The 17,740-nt window shown below is 39.1% G+C and overlaps 1 protein-coding gene across 1 annotated transcript in view; it reads right to left on the reverse strand.

Annotated features, from left to right (window-relative positions):
• Window positions 1-2,585: 2,585 nt before the first annotated feature.
• The window catches only part of SNX12 (sorting nexin 12), a 121,679-nt gene continuing 106,524 nt past the window's right edge, over window positions 2,586-17,740 (reverse strand). Inside the window, exon 6 of the mRNA XM_082376474.1 lies at window positions 2,586-10,916. The gene's annotated coding sequence lies outside the window, so the exon portion shown is untranslated. The remainder of the gene's footprint in view (window positions 10,917-17,740) is intronic.

Here is a 17,740-nt window from a genome sequence, read left to right on the forward strand (position 1 = left end):
TGGAAGTTTTACCTTTTGATCCCCTTCACGCATAAAAACAAGTCATTTTTAATTATTTTACTCAAAAGAGAACCAGTCAATAGGGTCAACCTCACTAGAGCTTGACTTATAACAGAATGCCACTTATAATTTAACAATTGATACCAATTATTCTGACACATTTATCTCCCCTTGTCTTCTGTTCTTGAAGGTAAATTGATTTAGTCATAGAATTAAGGGGAAAAGGAATGAATTTTTAATGTAACTTTTATTGCATTTTTCCATTATAGAATATGTGCTCGTTGTAGAAAATTTAGAAAATACAGAAATGCATAAAGAAGAAAAAATTTTAAATTATTCATAACTCCCAAACCCTAAGAAAACCATTATTAATATTTTTGAGTATTTCCTTCCAGTCTTTTTCAGCTTATGTTTATACGATTAGAATCACACTAAATATTATATCCTGCACTTTTATTCATATTGTAAAACTTTCTCCCGTTGTATGGACTGAACTGTGTTCCTCCAAAATTCACATGTTAAAGCCTTAATTCCCAGGACCTCAGAATGTTACTCTATTTGGAGATAGGGCCTTTCAAGAGGTGATGAAGTTAAAATGAGGCCATCAGGGTGGGCCCTAATCCAATCTGACTAGTATTCTTGTTTGTTTGTTTTTTTTTTTTTCTTGCCAACTAAGTTTATTTATTTATTTATTTATTTTTAAAAACATCTTTATTGAAGTATAATTGCCTTACAATAGTGTGTTAGCTTCTGCTTTATAACAAAGTGAATCAGTTATACATATACAATATGTTCCCATTTCTCTTCCCTCTTGCATCTCCCTCCCTCCCACCCTCCCCATCCCACCCCTCTAGGTGGTCACAAAGCACCGAGCTGATCTCCCTGTGCTATGCGGCTGCTGACTAGTATTCTTATAAGAGGAAATTTGGACACACCAGGGATGGGTGCACACTGAAAAATAAAGTCATGTGAGAACACAGCAAGAATGTGGTCATCTGCAAGCCAAGGAGAGAGGCCTCAGAAGAAACCAGACTTGCCAACACCTTGATTTTGGACTTCTAGCCTCTAGAACTATGAGAAAATAAAAATCTATTGTTTAAGCTGCCCAGTCTGTGGTATTTTGTTATGGCAGCTCTAGTAAACTATTACCTTTAGCATTGAACATTCTTCAAAATCTACTGTAATATCCTTTTGAAGTATTCTAAAATAACTATTATGGTAAATTGATGTTGTTCTCGAATTTTCACTATTATAAAGAATGCTTCAATGAATAGGAAATTGGATATTCTTAGATATATTTTTCATCAAATAAGAATAGTTGGATTAACTCCTGTACTGTACTCTGGAGAAAATTATGTCTGCTCTCAAGGTCAAGCCTGGTGATATACTCACAAATTCTTACTTTTGGTTCCATTATTTCTATTCTTCTCATAGAATACCAACTTTCTGGCAACCTCAAACAGATTATATTGATAATACAATTAAACGAATTTATTTTCTTTACATCGGTTACATTCCAGACGTGAAGATTAGCCCTGATACCCTCTGTTAGATCTGAGAATTACTCTGAGCTCTTCCTTAGGCTAGGGAAGATATTCAGGTTTCCTTGATAAAAAATTTAGGGGGCTTCCCTGGTGGCGCAGTGGTTGAGAATCTGCCTGCCAATGCAGGGGACACGGGTTCGAGCCCTGGTCTGGGAAGATCCCACATGCCACGGAGCAACTGGGCCCGTGAGCCACAATTACTGAGCCTGCGCGTCTGGAGCCTGTGCTCCGAAACAAGAGAGGCCGCGATGGTGAGAGGCCTGTGCACCGCGATGAAGAGTGGTCCCCACTTGCCGCAACTAGAGAAAGCCCTCGCACAGAAACGAAGACTCAACACAGTCATAAATAAATAAATAAATAAATAAAAGAACGTGAATTTCTTTAAAAAAAAAAAATTTAGGGAATGTCCTTGCCTCGTAAGTAATACACTACGCTCAGAGGGTGTCAGTTCTTGATTCCACTCCCAACTCTTGGGGGTTTGCTATCACAAAGTAGGAAATAAGCACTGGTGTAGATATCAGAAAGAGGAGGAGGTGGCAATAATTCCCTACCCTGTGAAGTATATTTAGCCTATTCTACCTGTGACTCAGGTACCAGGCTCCATTAGTTTCTGCCATGAGAGGGTCTTTGTGATATTGTGATTTGGTTTTTGCCTCCTTTCTGGAACAGAGATCCTAAAATCCTTGGAATTCCCTAAAAGAGGAGAGCAATCAAGGTGTCTTTTGTTATGTTAATGAGTGACTTTTGGACCTAGCCTAAGAATGGGGGCTGGTTGCCAGGAGAAACAACTTTCAGTCCCACCCTCTGACCTTGGGGGAGGGGAAGGTTCTGGAGGGTGAATCAATCACCAATGGCCAATGATTTAATCAACCATGTCTATGTAATGAAGCTGCCATAAAAACCCCAAAACGAGGGAATTCCCTGGCAGTCCAGTGGTTAGGACTTGGCGCTTTCATTGCCGAGGGCCTGGGTTCAATCCCTGGTCGGGGAACTAAGATCCCGCAAGCTGTGTGGTGCGGCAAAAAAAAAAAAAAGCCCCAACAGACGGAGGTTTGAAGAGCTTCTGGGCTTCTGGGGTCTGGGTGCTCTCAGAGAGGGCATGGAATCTCTGTGCCCTTTCTTCATACCCTATGTATTTCTTCGATCTGGCTGTTCCTGTTATACCCTTTTATAATAAACTGGTAATCTAGTAAGTAAAATATTTTTCTGAGTTCTGTGAACTACTCTAGCAAGTAATTAAAACCAAGGAGGGGGTTTTGGAACCTCCATTCTATAGCTGGCAGTTCAGAAGCACAGGTGACAAACCTGGACTTGGAATTGATGTCTGAAGTTGGAGGCGGGGCAGTCTTGTAGGACTGAAACTGTGGGATCTGATGTTATCTCCAGGTACATAGTGTCAGAACTGTGTTGAATTTAGGACACCCAGCTAGTGTCTGAGAATTGCTTGGTGTTGTGGGAGAAACAACACGTGTGCGTGTTGTAACTGGGTGCAGAATTATAGTCTTGAACTAAATGTATCTGTCAAGCACAGCTAGGTCAGGAAAGGGGCCACCATAAGCTGCAATGGACATAGGGAGGCCTATGATCATAACTCTATCCCTAAGTGACAGAATAGGGGCAGAATTCACCTTAGAGGGGGCTTGAAATTTTCATGGACACCTCAAATCATATCTTCCTTCGACCTCTTCTGTTTAAGTCCTATGAAGCATTTCCTGTTATTCATCACCTCTTCTTTCATTTTATTCATACAACAAAAAGAATTATTGAGCTTCTATTACATGTCAGGCACTGCACTAAGACATGAAAAGTCAAGGTCCCTGTCTTTGAGGAGTTCATAGTCTAGTGGGGAAAGATGAGCGTGTAAGCAGATAATTACAACACACTGTAATAATGCTATTACACAGTAAGTCCCCTACATACAAACGAGTTCCGTTCCGAGAGCGCATTTGTAAGTCCAATTTGTTCATAAGTCCAATTTGTTCGTAAGTCCAACAAAGTTAGCCTAGGTACCCAACTAACACAACCAGCAACATAGTACTATACTGTAATAGGTTTGTAATACTTTTCACACAAATAATACATAAAAAACAAACAAACACAAAAATAAAGAAAACATTTTTAATCTTACAGTACAGTACCTTGAAAAGTACAGTAGTACAGTACAACAGCTGGCATACAGGGGCTGGCATCGAGTGAACAGGCAAGAAGAGTTACTGACTGGAGGAGGGAGAGGAGGTGGGAGATGGTAGAGCTGAAGGATCGTCAGCAACAGGAGACAGAGGGCAAGCTGCAATTTCACTCACGCCTGACATTGATGGAATGCACGTTCACATCTTTGAAAGTTCACAACTTGAAGGTTCGTATGCAGGGGACTTACTGTATCTCAAAAGAAAGAACAATCCACAGTGTATTAGGGGAAAAGGACAGAGAAAAGCCATCCAGGAAGAACTCACAGAAGAGGAGATAAAACCTATCAAATAATCTACATGCTAGAACACTGATTCCAAACCAAGAAGGTGAGATTTAATGGTAATAAATACTTAAATGTCATATATTCAATTTTAAAACTTGACTTTGAAGGAATAAGATGGAGTAAACTGACTTAAAATGATATGAAGAAAACCTGGAAGCTCTAAATGGGTCAACAATTTAAGTAAATCAGTTTTCTATTGCTGTGTAACAAATTACCGCAAATTTAGCAACTTAAAACAATCCCATTTATTACTGCATAGTTTCTGTGGGTCAGGAGTCCCAGCACAGATTGGCTAGGTCTCTGCTTAGGATCCCAGTAGGCTGAAATCAAGGTATAGGCCAGGACTGGGGCCTCATCTTGAACTTGGGATGTTCTTCCAAACTCACATAGTTGGCAGAATTCAGTTTTTTATGGTTGTAGGACTGAGACTCTCAGCTCCTAGAGGCCACCAGCAGTTCCCTGCTACATGGCCCTCTCCATAGGCAGTTTATTTCCTAGCAGTTTGCTTCTTCAAAGCTAGCAGGAGAGTTTCTCTCATTCTAGTTTGCTGAGATAGAGTCTTATACAACCTAATGTAATCATGAGAGTGACATACCATCACCTTTGCCATATTCTATGGATTAAAAGCAAGTCACAGGTTCTACCTGCACTCAGGGGAGGTGATTATACAGGGTGTGACAAATTGGGGGTCATTTTAGGGTATGTCCACTAAAGTAAGGCAGGAACTAAATATTATAAGAGAAGCACAGTATCCATCTTGTTCATTCAAACCACATTTACAGACAACCTACAATGGGCAAGGAGCTATGTTAGGCACTGGAGATGCAGACATGAGGAAAAATCGTCCCTATTCTGTAGAACAAATAGGTAGCTATCTAGAAACAAATAAGTTGGATTCATAGATATATCTTGTATCAAAATACAATAAAATAAATTCCATATGGATAAAAAAACTTAAACATAAAATGAAACCATAACTAACCATAACAGTACTAGGAAAAATCCTAGACATCTTTTTTTTTTTAATCTCAGAGCAGGGAGGGGAGGTGCAGCAGGACAAAATTACTGCAGTCCTTAAGGCCCTTGCCCAGCTAGCCTGTAGGGCAGAGGTTCCACACTGGCAAGCCAAGAAGACCAGAGGCTACCAGCCCTTTTCAGTGCCCAGCTCATAAAACAGGGGTGTCACTCCAAGAGGCCACTGTCCCTGACCTGATCTCCAGAGTAGAGGCTCAGAGACTTAGCACAGGAGGAGAGGCAGTTCTCAAGAACTATAAAAAAATCCATTTTGTTGTGCAGTGGAGGCTAACACAACATTGTAAAGCAACCATACTCCAATAAAAATTAATTAAAAATAATTAAGGTAGTTGAAGCACACACACACACACAAATCCACAGGCAACATCATACTTAATGGTGAAAAACTGAATGCTCTCCCCCTATAATCAGGAACAAGACAAAGATGTCTACTCTCACTACTTATATTCAACATTGGAAGTTTGAGCTAGAGCAATTAGGCAAGGAAAAGAAACAAGATGCATCCAGATTGGAAAGGAAGAAGTAAACAGTCGTTATTTTCAGATGACATGATGTTGCATATAGAAAATCCCAAGAAATCCACTAAAAACCAACATAACTAATAAGTGAGTTCAGCTGGGTTTCAGGGTACAAAATCAATATATAAAAGTCAATTGCATTTCTATACAGGAGCAATAAACAAACCAAAAATGAAATAAAAAACTAACTCCATTTATTTATAACAGCATCAAAAAGAATAAAGAATAAAATACTTATAATAAATTTATCAAAAGAAGTACAAAACTTACATTCTGAAAACTATAAAATATTGTTGACAGAAATCAAAGAAGACGTTAAAAAATGAAAAGCCATCCCATGCTAATGGACCAGAAGACTTGACATTAAGATGGCAATACTCTCCAAATTTATCTATGGATATAAGGCAATACTCATCAAAATTCCAATGGGCTTCTTTGCAAAAACTGACAAGCTGATTCTAAAACTCATATGGAAACTCAAGAGACCCAGAATAGTAAAAATCATCTTTAAAAAGAAGCACAGGGCTTCCCTGGTGGCACAGTGGTTGAGAATCTGCCTGCCAATGCAGGGGACACGGGTTCAAGCCCTGGTCTGGGAAGATCCCACATGCCACGGAGCAACTGGGCCCGTGAGCCACAACTACTGAGCCTGCGCATCTGGAGCCAGTGCTCCACAACAAGAGAGGCCACAATAGTGAGAGGCCCGCGCACCGCGATGAAGAGTGGCCCCCACTTGCCGCAACTAGAGAAAGCCCTTGCACAGAAACGAAGACCCAACACAGCCAAAAATAAATAAATTAATTTAAAAAAAAAGAAGCACAAAGTTAGAAGACTCACACTTTCCAATTTCAAAACTTACTACAAATCTACAGTAATCAAGAGAGTGTGATACTGGCATAAGGACAGATATATAACTCAATGGAATAGAATTGAGAGTCCAGAAATAAACCTTCACATTTATGGTTAACTGAGTTTTGACAAGGGTGCCAAGATAATTCAATGGGAGACAGAATAATCTTTTCAACAAATTATGTTGGGACAACTAGATAGTCACTTGCAAAAGAATGACTTTGGACGCCTATCTCACACCATATACAAAAATTACCTCGAAATGGATCAAAGACCTAAATATAAAAGCCAAAACTATAAAACTCTCATAAGAAAACATAGGTGTAAATCTTCATGACCTTGGAGTCAGCAATGGATTTTAGATATGACACCAAAAGCACAAGCAACAGAATTAATAGATAAATTGGATTTCATCAAAGTTAAAAACTTTTGTTCTTCAAATGACACCTTGAAGAAAGTGAAATGACAACCCATAAAATAGGGGGAAATATTTGCAAATCATTTATCTGATAAAAGATTTGTGTCTAGAATATATAACGAAGTCTTACAATTCAATAATAAAAAGATAACCACTTTGCATCCACTAAGATGACTATTTTAAAATAAAAAAAACAGAAAATAACAAGTGTTGTTGTGCCTTGCTGGTGGGAATGTAAAACGGTACAGTTGCTGTGGAAAACAGTATGGTGATTCCTAAAAAAGTTAAACATAGAATTACTATATGATCCAGCAATTTCACTTCTGAGTATATACCCAAAAGAACTGAAAGCAGGGACTTGAGCAGGTATTTGTACACCTATGTTCATAGCAGTATTATTTACAATAGCCAAAAAGGTGGAACAACTCAAGTGTCCATTGACAGATGAATGGATAAACAAAATGTGGTATATACATACAATGGAATATTATTCCACCTTAAAAAGGAAGGAAATATTGACATATGCTACAACATAGATAAACCTTAAAGACATCATGCTAGAGGAAATAAGCCAGTCACAAAAGGACAAATATTATATGATTCCATTTATATGAGGTTCCTAGAGTAGTCAAATGAATAGAGACGTAGAGTAGAATGGTAGTTTCTAGGGGATGGGGAGAGGTGGGAATGGAGATTTATTATTTAATAGGTACAGAGTTTTAGCTGGGGAAGATGAGAAAGTTCTGGCAATGGGTGGTGGTGGTGGTTGTACGACACTGTGAACATACTTTATGCCACAGAACTGTACACTTTAAAATGGTTAAAATGGGGCTTCCCTGGTGGCACAGTGGTTAAGAATCCGCCTGCCAATGCAGGGGACACGGGTTCAAGCCCTGGTCCGGGAAGATCCCACATGCCATGGAGCAACTAAGCCAGTGCGCCACAACTACTGAGCCTGAGCTCTAGAGCCTGTGAGCCACAACTACTGAGCCTGCATGCCACAACTACTGAAGCCTGTGTGCCTAGAGCTCATGCTCCACAACAAGAGAAGCCACTGCAATGAGAAGCCCACGCACTGCAATGAAGAGTAGCCCCCTCTCACCGCAACTAGAGAAAGCCCATGCGCAGCAGCAAAGACCCAACACAGCCAAAATAAATAAATAAATAAAATTTAAAATGGTTAAAATGGTAAATTTTATGTTATGTATATTTTACAACAATAAAAAAATAAGATAAATTACTCAATTTTAAAATGGGCAAAGGATCTGAATAGACATTTCTCCAATGAAGATATGCGAATGGCCAAAAAGAACATGACAAGATGCTCAACATCACTAGCTATCAGGAAAATGCAAATCAAAACCACAATAAGGGGCTCCCCTGGTGGCGCAGTGGTTAGGAATCCGCCTGCCAATGCAGGGGACATGGGTTTGAGCCCTGGTCCAGGAAGATCCCACATGCCGTGGAGCAACTAAGCCTGGGCGCCACAACTACTGAGCCTGCACTCTGGAGCCGGTGAGCCACAACTACTGAGCCCGCGTGCCACAACTACTGAAGCCCACGTGCCTAGAGCCTGCGCTCTGCAACAAGAGAAGCCACCACAATGAGAAGCCTGTGCACCTCAACGAAGAGCAGCTCCCACTCGCCGCAACTAGAAAAAGCCAGCCCACAGCAACAAGGACCCAATGCAGCCAAAACTAAATAAATAAATTAAAAAAAAAAAAAAAAGAATCTGCCTGCCAATGCAGGGGACATGGGTTTGAGCCCTGGCCTGGTCAGATCCCACATGCCACAGAGCAACTAAGCCCATGCGCCACAACTACTGAAGCCTGCGCACCGTGCTCCGCAATAAGAGAAGCCACTGCAATGAGAAGCCCGCGCACCGCAATGAAGACCCAAAGCAGCAAAAAATATAAATAAATAAATAAATAAATTTGTTTTTTAAAAAAAACACAATAAGGGGACTTCCCTGGCGGTCCAGTGGTTAAGACTCCACACTTCCACTGCAGGGGCCGTGGGTTCGATCCCTGAAAAAAAAAAAAACCCACAATAAGATACCACTTCACACCCACTAGGATGATCAAAAAGACAGATAATAACAAGTATTGGTGAAGATGTGGATTAATTGGAAGCCTCATACATTGCTGGTGGGAATGCAAAATGGTGCAGTCTCTGTGGAAAACAGTCTTGGCAATTTCTCCAAAGGTTAAACATAGAATTACTATATGACCCAGCAAATGTACACCTAGATATATACCCAAGAGAAATGAAAACATATGTCCACAAAAAAAACTTGTACACAAATATTGATAGCAGCATTATTTATAATAGCCAAAAAATAGAAACAAATGTCTATCAATTGATGAATGGAAAAATAAAATGTGGTATGTCCATACAGTCAAATATTATTTCTCATTATAAAGAAACGAAGTACTAAAAAAAATACTAAAAGAAAGAAAAAGGGGCTTCCCTGGTGGCACAGTGGTTGAGAATCTGCCTGCTAATGCAGGGGACACGGGTTCGAGCCCTGGTCTGGGAAGATCCCACATGCCACGGAGCAACTAGGCCCGTGAGCCACAACTACTGAGCCTGCGCGTCTGGAGCCTGTGCTCCGCAACAAGAGAGGCCGCGACAGTGAGAGGCCCACGCACCGCGATGAAGAGTGGCCCCCGCTCGCCGCAACTAGAGGAAGCCCTCGCACAGAAACAAAGACCCAACACAGCCAAAAATAAATAAATAAATTAATTAATTAATTAATTTTAAAAAAAAAAAGAAAGAAAAAGAAATGAAGCACTGCCACATGCTATAACATGAACCTTGAAAACTGTATGCTAAGAGGAAGAAGACAGTCAGAAAAGAGCATACACTGTATGATTCCATTTATATGAAATATCTAGAATAGGCACATTTATAGATATGGAAAATAGATTAGTGGCTGCCAGGGGCTGGGAGGGTTGAGAGGAATGAGGAATGACTGCTAAACTCTGTGAATATACTAAAACCCATTTAAATAGGTGAATTGTATGGTACATGAATTATAGCTCAATAAAACTTTCTTTTTAATATACAGGTGAATTTTTTTTTAATGAGGGAGATCTTTAGGTTTGTGGATGTATACAAACATATATATCTATCTAATAGATAGAATAGATGTAGATACATACATAGATCTCCAATACATATGGTTAAGTGAATAAAGATGTAAGACAGCATATAAGATTACATCATTTCTCTAAAAAAGAAGAAAAATTATATATATATATGTGTATATATATATATGCACAGTTGCTGTTATATACATAGTTTATCTCTACTGCTTTTCTCAACCGGGGTTCAGAGATTAAACCCCTATAGAACATTATTTGTGTGAATATTTTCTTAATTTTCCCAAGAACTGTACATAACTAATGCCATTCTAGATGCATGGGTGATAAGTTTATTCATTACATACAACGGATGCCTTAGGGCAGGGGTCCCCAATCCCTGGGCCATGGACCGGTATCGGTCCTTGGCCTGTTAGGAACCAGGCTGCACAGCAGGAAATGAGTGGCAGGTGAGCGATAGAAGCTTCATCTGTATTTACAGCTGCTCCCCATTGCTCGCATTACCACCTGAGCTCCAACTCCTGTCAGCATTATGGTGAGTTGTATAATTATTTCATTATATATTACAATGTAATAATAATAGAAATAAAGTGCACAATAAATGTAATACGCTTGAATCATCCCGAAACCATCCCTGCCCCTGGTCTGTAGAAAAACTGTCTTGCGTGAAACTGGTCCCTGGTGACAAAATGGTTGGGGACCACTGCCTTAGGGCATTAGGGCTGGGCTACAAAGGGTGTGTATACAGAAACTGAAAACGCTGGTTCCCACTGGGATGGGAATGGGAAGGAAATTTTTCCTGGTATGACCTTTTATAACTTTTGAATCTTGAACCAAAAAAGAAATATTAATAGGGACTTCCCTGGTGGTCCATTGGTTGGGACTTTGTCTTCCAGTGTGGCAGGGGGCGGGGTTGTGGGTCGGGGTGCAGGTTCAATCTCTGGTCAGGGAGCTGGGATCCCACATGGTTTGTGGCTAGAAAACCAAAAGGTAAAAAAAGTGGAGGCAATATTGTAACAAGATCAATAGAGACTTTAAAAATGGTCAACATCAAAAAAATCTTAAAAAAAGAAATATTAATAAAAAGTTTAAGTTAAGTTTATGAAAAAAGGAAGAAAATACAGTTAACTAAAGCTGGATATAGAATTAATGAAGTATAATTTTTTCTCACAATACAGTAGATCCTAAAGCATGTTTACTAGCTGAGTGCAAAAATCTGTGATGAAGATAAAAAAGTTTAAGAGATAAGAAAGAGAAGGAATAATACTGGCCAAGTCAGGACCCTGTAGAGATGGGAGGATATAGGACGCCGAGCACAGGCAGAAGATTATTGGCTTTTCACAAAGGGAGGTAAACAGGAAAGACTGAGCACAAATTTTGTAACTATATTTTGAAGTAGAAGAGCTGGTATTTGGCTTCAATTTTCTTTATTAAGGGGAGTCAAGAACATCTTCAGAATGGGAGGGAATGGAGACGGAGCAGGCAACCTGAGAAGAGAGGTGAGGGAAGGTTTGAAACAGCATCTATGGGGAATGGGAGCAAAAGCTAGCTAGTAATAGTAAAAGGATTGCTAGGTCACTGTGGTTCCTTTGGGGGCTTTGTGCATTTCACTTGGGGCTCCACATCTGAGGAGGGCTCTGCCAGCTAAATGTAAGTTCAACCAAGATGGGAAGTTTTCTGGAAACCTTGTCATATGAGGACTGGCTAAAGAAACTAGAACTACTGAACTTAAATAAAATGAATCTAAAATGGGCAGATGGGAAAGGAGCCACGAACAATAGTCAAATATGTGATGGTTTGCCACATAAGAAAAGGTCAGAATTAGGAAACCTTCTAGCTCTAAGATTCTGTGATTTGCTCCATACTACTGTTATCTTCCCAAACAGACTATAAGCATTCACTGGTTGGTGAATGAATCTGCATAAGGACTGAAAGCAGACCACCACTGGAGCGATGGGGGTTAGAATGTAGTAGATTAAAGGGTGAATGAAAGGGGAGGAAAGGAAGACAATAAATACAGACTGCTCTTTTTAAAAGCAGAGCTATGAAGGAAAAGAGAAAAATAAATTGAACTGAAGAGAAATGCAGAATTCAGGAAGGGCACAGTGATAATATCTAATAGCATTTCATCGATTCAAAAATGCACATTTCTTCATGTTTTTAACATTTCTGAAATTGGCATGCAGTTTATAATTAATGGAATGTCACGAATGCTGTTGGCCAGGCAGCAGTTGTGATGTAATTGTCATTGCCTGACACCTTCTGGTAAAATCGAGAAAGTACCAGCATCAAAACTTGCAGAATGGTTGTCAGCAACGTGGAAGAAAACCCTGGACAAAAGTAGAATACTTCTTTCCCCCCACCAGAAATACTGCATCGCCAATTTCCTTAATGACAAAGGATAATATTGTGCGGAAAATCCAGAACATATTGACTGAGCCAAAAAGTAATTCAGAAGACTCAGATTCCAAATGTGAAGATGTTTTAGAAATACCTTAACCAATTTTCATTTCAGGGTTCTTTGTAACATATGTACAAGAGTTATAGATGATAAAAATCCATTTCTAAATAAGTCTTAAAGAACGCTCTCAATAATTATAAAGTATAAATTATAAAAGCTAAAATAGTACTGTTATAATTTATTTGGCCGTATTTTTTTCTTTCTTTTTTGTTTATTTAATTTTTTATTGAAGTATAGTTGATTTACAATGTTGTGTTAGTTTCTGGTGTACAGCAAAGTGAAATTTTTTTCTTTCTTAGTGGTGCATAAAACAAGGGTATGTCTTATAGTCAATGCTGTTTCAGATTAGATGAAATACAAGTTCTACATCTTGAATTACAGTACCATACTAGTAGGTGTAAAAAAAAAAAAGCTCAATTATTGGGCATTAAAAAACATATTCATTCATTTATTCAAGAAATATTTACTTAGAGTTTACTACGTGCCAGGCACTGGACGCTGGATATACAGTGGTGAATAAGACAGACATTGTCTTCACTCTCATTGAGCTTAAGTGCTAGATAAGACAGCAGTTCCCAAACTGGTCCCTCAAAATTAGTTCCTTAAGATACTCCAAGAAAAAAAATAGTTCTGTGATCAGATTAGTTTGGGAAATGTTTTACACTAAATTCACTTTTTCACAATGTACATTATCACACTAAAGGCTTTTTAAGCTTTTGTTTCACTCTGCACATCCCAAACTTATTAATTATGTAAACCCAGAGTCAGAATTGTGATGCATAATATAAAAAGAAGTTGTACAAATCAACTCAAAAAAGACAAGCAATATGGGCGAAGGACATCAACAGGCAATTCACAGAAGAAATTGGTTAGTGACCAATACATCCGAAAAAATGCTCAACCTCACTCATATTTAAGAAATACAAATTAAAACAATGAGAGAGCAGACTTCTGCCCATTTGAGTGGCAAAAATGGAAAATGATAAATGGCAAATTGTTGTGAAGATGTGGGGGGAAGATACTCTCATTCACTGATAGTTGGAGTGTGATGTGGGTCTATGTTTTAAGAGTACAATTTGGCAATATCTACCAAATTTACTTTATGAATTTATCCTACAGAAATACTTACACGGCTGCCCAAAGATGTATGTACAAAGGATGTCTACTGCAGCATTGTCTGAATAGTGAAAAACTGGAAAGAACCCAAATGCCCATCAATTGGACCTTTAATAAACTATATTACATCTACACAAAGGTCTACCATGAAGCCATTATAAAGATAAGAGAGTTCTAATTGAAGATATCTGAGTAAAGATGTGTGCTTATCTCCTCTCTTTTGACATCCATTAAAATGATAATAAAGGAATAAGGCCTTAACAGTGAAAAAAATGGGCTTAACAAATTTCTGGAAGATTGGAAATGTGTCAACTGATGAAACAGAATGGAACAAGCCAATGTACCTGGCAGAATCCCAGAAAGGCTCCTATTTCAGAGCTGGCAAGTATTCAAGGTCAAAATAAGGAGGGAGTCTGAAAACTACGGGGTGAATTGAAAGCCTGTCTATGAAATAAATGTCCTCATTGTTTCCCCATGATCTCCCCACCCATCATCCCCACATTCAGCATAGTTCACCCAATCTTTACCTCCCAGCAAAAAAAGAAAAAAAAAGGAAGAAAGAGAAAGAATGAATGAACGAAAGAAAGCAAGGAAAGAGAGAAAGGAAGAAAGAAAAGAGAGAAACAAAAAGAAAAAATAAAAGAAGACGAGGACTCAGTAGAAATAGAATAAACACCTGGAGAAAACTAAAGGGTAGTATAGGTTTTGGTGCTCCAGTGCAAATGAAAACTCTTCTTAATCTGGCATTTGGGGTCCCCCCGCCTAAAGGCAACTTCCAAACACAAGTCTAAAGAGAAGGCTGCTAGTCACAAGCCCTGACCAGTTACACAGACGTCTAGTCCAATCCCTTACTTAGAGGAGAGAACTAGTGAGAAAATGGATCTACATACATAAAGTAGAAAAACCTATATCAACTGCCTATTTCTTTCATTTATAAATATGAAGAGACAATCAAAGACCATCAGACATATGAAGAAAAACAGCATTATGAAAAGAAAGGCCAAGAGAAGCAAGCAGAATTAACCCCAGAGGAAACAGATAAATCAGAGAAGAGAAGATTTTAAGGGCCTACTAAGACCAAAGGGGAAAAAAGACCCATACTTAAGACACTATGTCAGTTTATACCATCAGAAGTAGAGAAAATTATAAATGCTTCCAGAAAGAAAAAGCAGGTTACCTGTAAAGAAACAAAAATCAGGTTTCTCATTAGCAACACTGGATGTTAGAATAACTCTCTAAAATTCTGAGGGAAAATTATTCTGAACCTAGAATTTAAAACCTAGCCAAGGGGCTTCCCTAGTGGTGCAGTGGTTGAGAGACCTCCTGCCAATGCAGGGGACACGGGTTCGAGCCCTGGTCTGGGAAGATCCCATATGCTGCGGAGCAACTGGGCCCATGAGCCACAACTACTGAGCCTGCGCGTCTGGAGCCTGTGCTCTGCAACAAGAGAGGCCGCGACAGTGAGAGGCCCACGCACCGCGATGAAGAGTGGCCCCCGCTCGCCGCAACTAGAGAAAGCCCTCGCACAGAAACGAAGACCCAACACAGTCAAAAATAAATAAATAAATAAATTTATTAAAAAAAAAAACCTAGCCAAATCACCAATCAAGTATGAGTACAAAAAGATATTTTCAGAAATGTAAAGACTCAAAAGAATAACTACCGCACAGCCTTTCTTAGTTTGTTACTCTAAGATGTGCTTCAACAAAACCAGGGTAAATCCCAGAAAGAAAAAGACATGGGAAACAAGAAATAGGAGACAACTCATGAATCCAGTGACAAAAACCCTCTAGGATGACAACTGGGAAGTAGGCCTGGAAAGCAATCAGTCCAATTTAGAATAAGAAACCAAAGTGCTACAGAAAGAATGTGTTCAAGAAGAATGAAATTGATTCCAAGTGATGGATAAATTAAGAAGCTAGGAAATATTAATGATTAGAAAAAGTGATCTCTTTCCTCAAAAAGAAAATATAAAAGGCAATTAGAAAATCTAGGAAAAACAAACAAAACTATACAGGAGAATGATAACAGAAATATGAAGCATTCCTGGTTATATGGTGGACTAGGTATCTGAACAAAACCTCCCACAGAAAACCACTTAAGAGACTGGATAAAACATAAAGCACCTTATTAAAAGCATCAAAGAACTGGTAAGATAAAAAGGAATTAATAAGATAAAAGGGAACCCATATAGACATGTGATGCACTGAAGCTGCTTTGCCCTGGGAGCATTTGCAAAACCTGGTGACCTTCAGCTAAATCATTTGTGGACTCCTAGGTCCCTCCAAGGTGGGGAGTCTAAAAAAGGCCTTCTTCCTGTACCCCTGGATTTTAGCTGGATCCTGAAAGGGCCACAACCTTAAATAAGGGCAAACTAGAAAGTAACCTCACCAATCCCCACTTCCCCAGCTCTGGGGGACTGAAAAGAAAGGACTGCCTTGGCTCTGAACATAATAGAGGGGAGAATCATGTCCTTGAGAAATTGAACAATAAGCTGGTCCTTGCTCAAGTTTATAGCTCAAATACACACTATCTGGTGGTCAAAAAAAAAAAAACCTTCATTTAGTTTACATAGTCCCAGACCATTGCTCTTAAGTGCCTAGCAGAAGCAAACACAGAAACTTTCTGAAAGAATGTTCTTTTACCCTACTCCTCAAAAAACTTCCACAAATAATTTCCTGAGGAAAATGAGCAGCTCACTCTCAAAAATGAGTAAAACACACCTCTCTCACCAGAAAGCCTATTTTTTTAATATTGAAAATACCAATTTTGACAAGAATGTGGAGCGAAAATTACTGATAATTACTAATGGCAGTGTAAATTGGTATAATCACTTTGGAAAACTATTTGGTAGTATCTAATAAAGCTAAACATACATTTACTTTACAACTCAGCAATTCTACTTCTTAGGTAAACATTCAACAGAAATTAATGCATATATCCATCAAAAGACATGTATAAGAATATTCATAGCAGCTTTATTCATAAAAGTCAAACATTACCAATCCACCAACAGCAGAATAAATGAATAAACAGTGGCATATCCATACAAAGGAATATACTTAGCATTAAAAAGGAACAAACTATTGATATAGGCAACAACATGAACGAATCTCAAAAACATTATACTGAGCAAAAGAATCCAGACACAAAAAAGTATACACACTGTTGATTCCATTTATATGCCATTCTGGAAAAGGCAAATCTATAGTAACAAGAAGCAAATAAATGGTTGTCTGGTGCCATGAGTGAGAAGGATTGACTGGGAAGGAGCACAAGGGAACTTTCTGGGATGATAAAAATGTTCTCTCTTGACAGTGGTGGCAGTTACACAGGTGTATTTATTTGCCAAAACTCATCAAACTATATGTGTAAAATAGGTACACTGTATTATATTTTATTATATGTAAATAATATTTCAGAAAGTTGATTAAAAACTTTAAAAACTTGTAAAAATGAGAGATATAATAATTGCAATTAAAACTTAATGGAGGGGCTTCCCTGGTGGCGCAGTGGTTAAGAATCCACCTGCCAATGCAGGGGACACGGGTTCGAGCCCAGGTCCGGGAAGATCCCACATGCCGCAGAGCAACTAAGCCTGTGCGCCACAACTACTGAGCCTGCGCTCTGGAGTCCGCGAGCTACAGCTACTGAGCCCGTGTGTCACAACTACTGCAGCCCACATGCCTAGAGCCCGTGCTCCGCAACAAAGAGCAGCCACCACAATAAGAAGCCCACACACTGCAACAAGGAGTAGCCCCTGCTCGCTCCGCAACTAGAGAAAGCCCGCGCACAGCAACGAAGACCCAAAGCAGCCAAAAATAAATAAATTTAAAAAAAAAAAGAAAAAAAACAAGGGACAGGGTGATTCTTGGAAGGTGGTAAGGTGGCATAGTTTTTCAATTGCCCCAAGTTCCTCTATAAAAAGAAAAAATAGGATAGCAAAACCCAAAACCTATGGACAATATCTACAACAAAACTAGGTAACAAGATACCCCCATGAACCCCAAAATATGAGGAAAGGGGACAAATTACCAGCACCTATAAGACATATGTGGGTTTCAGCAAAAGGAAGCAGAGGGAAGCAATGGGGCATCTAACAGACCAGAGAATCCCTAAATAGCCAAAGTTACTCAGTGGAAAGCTCAGAGGGACAATTTAAGGACAGCAGCTAAAACTGGGAGAGATTTTGCATACGCTTATAGCAGGGCAGTGGTAAGAC

The sequence above is a fragment of the Balaenoptera borealis genome (genome assembly GCF_965194805.1).
Source record: "Balaenoptera borealis genome assembly, chromosome: X".
NCBI classification, from domain to species: domain Eukaryota; kingdom Metazoa; phylum Chordata; class Mammalia; order Artiodactyla; family Balaenopteridae; genus Balaenoptera; species Balaenoptera borealis.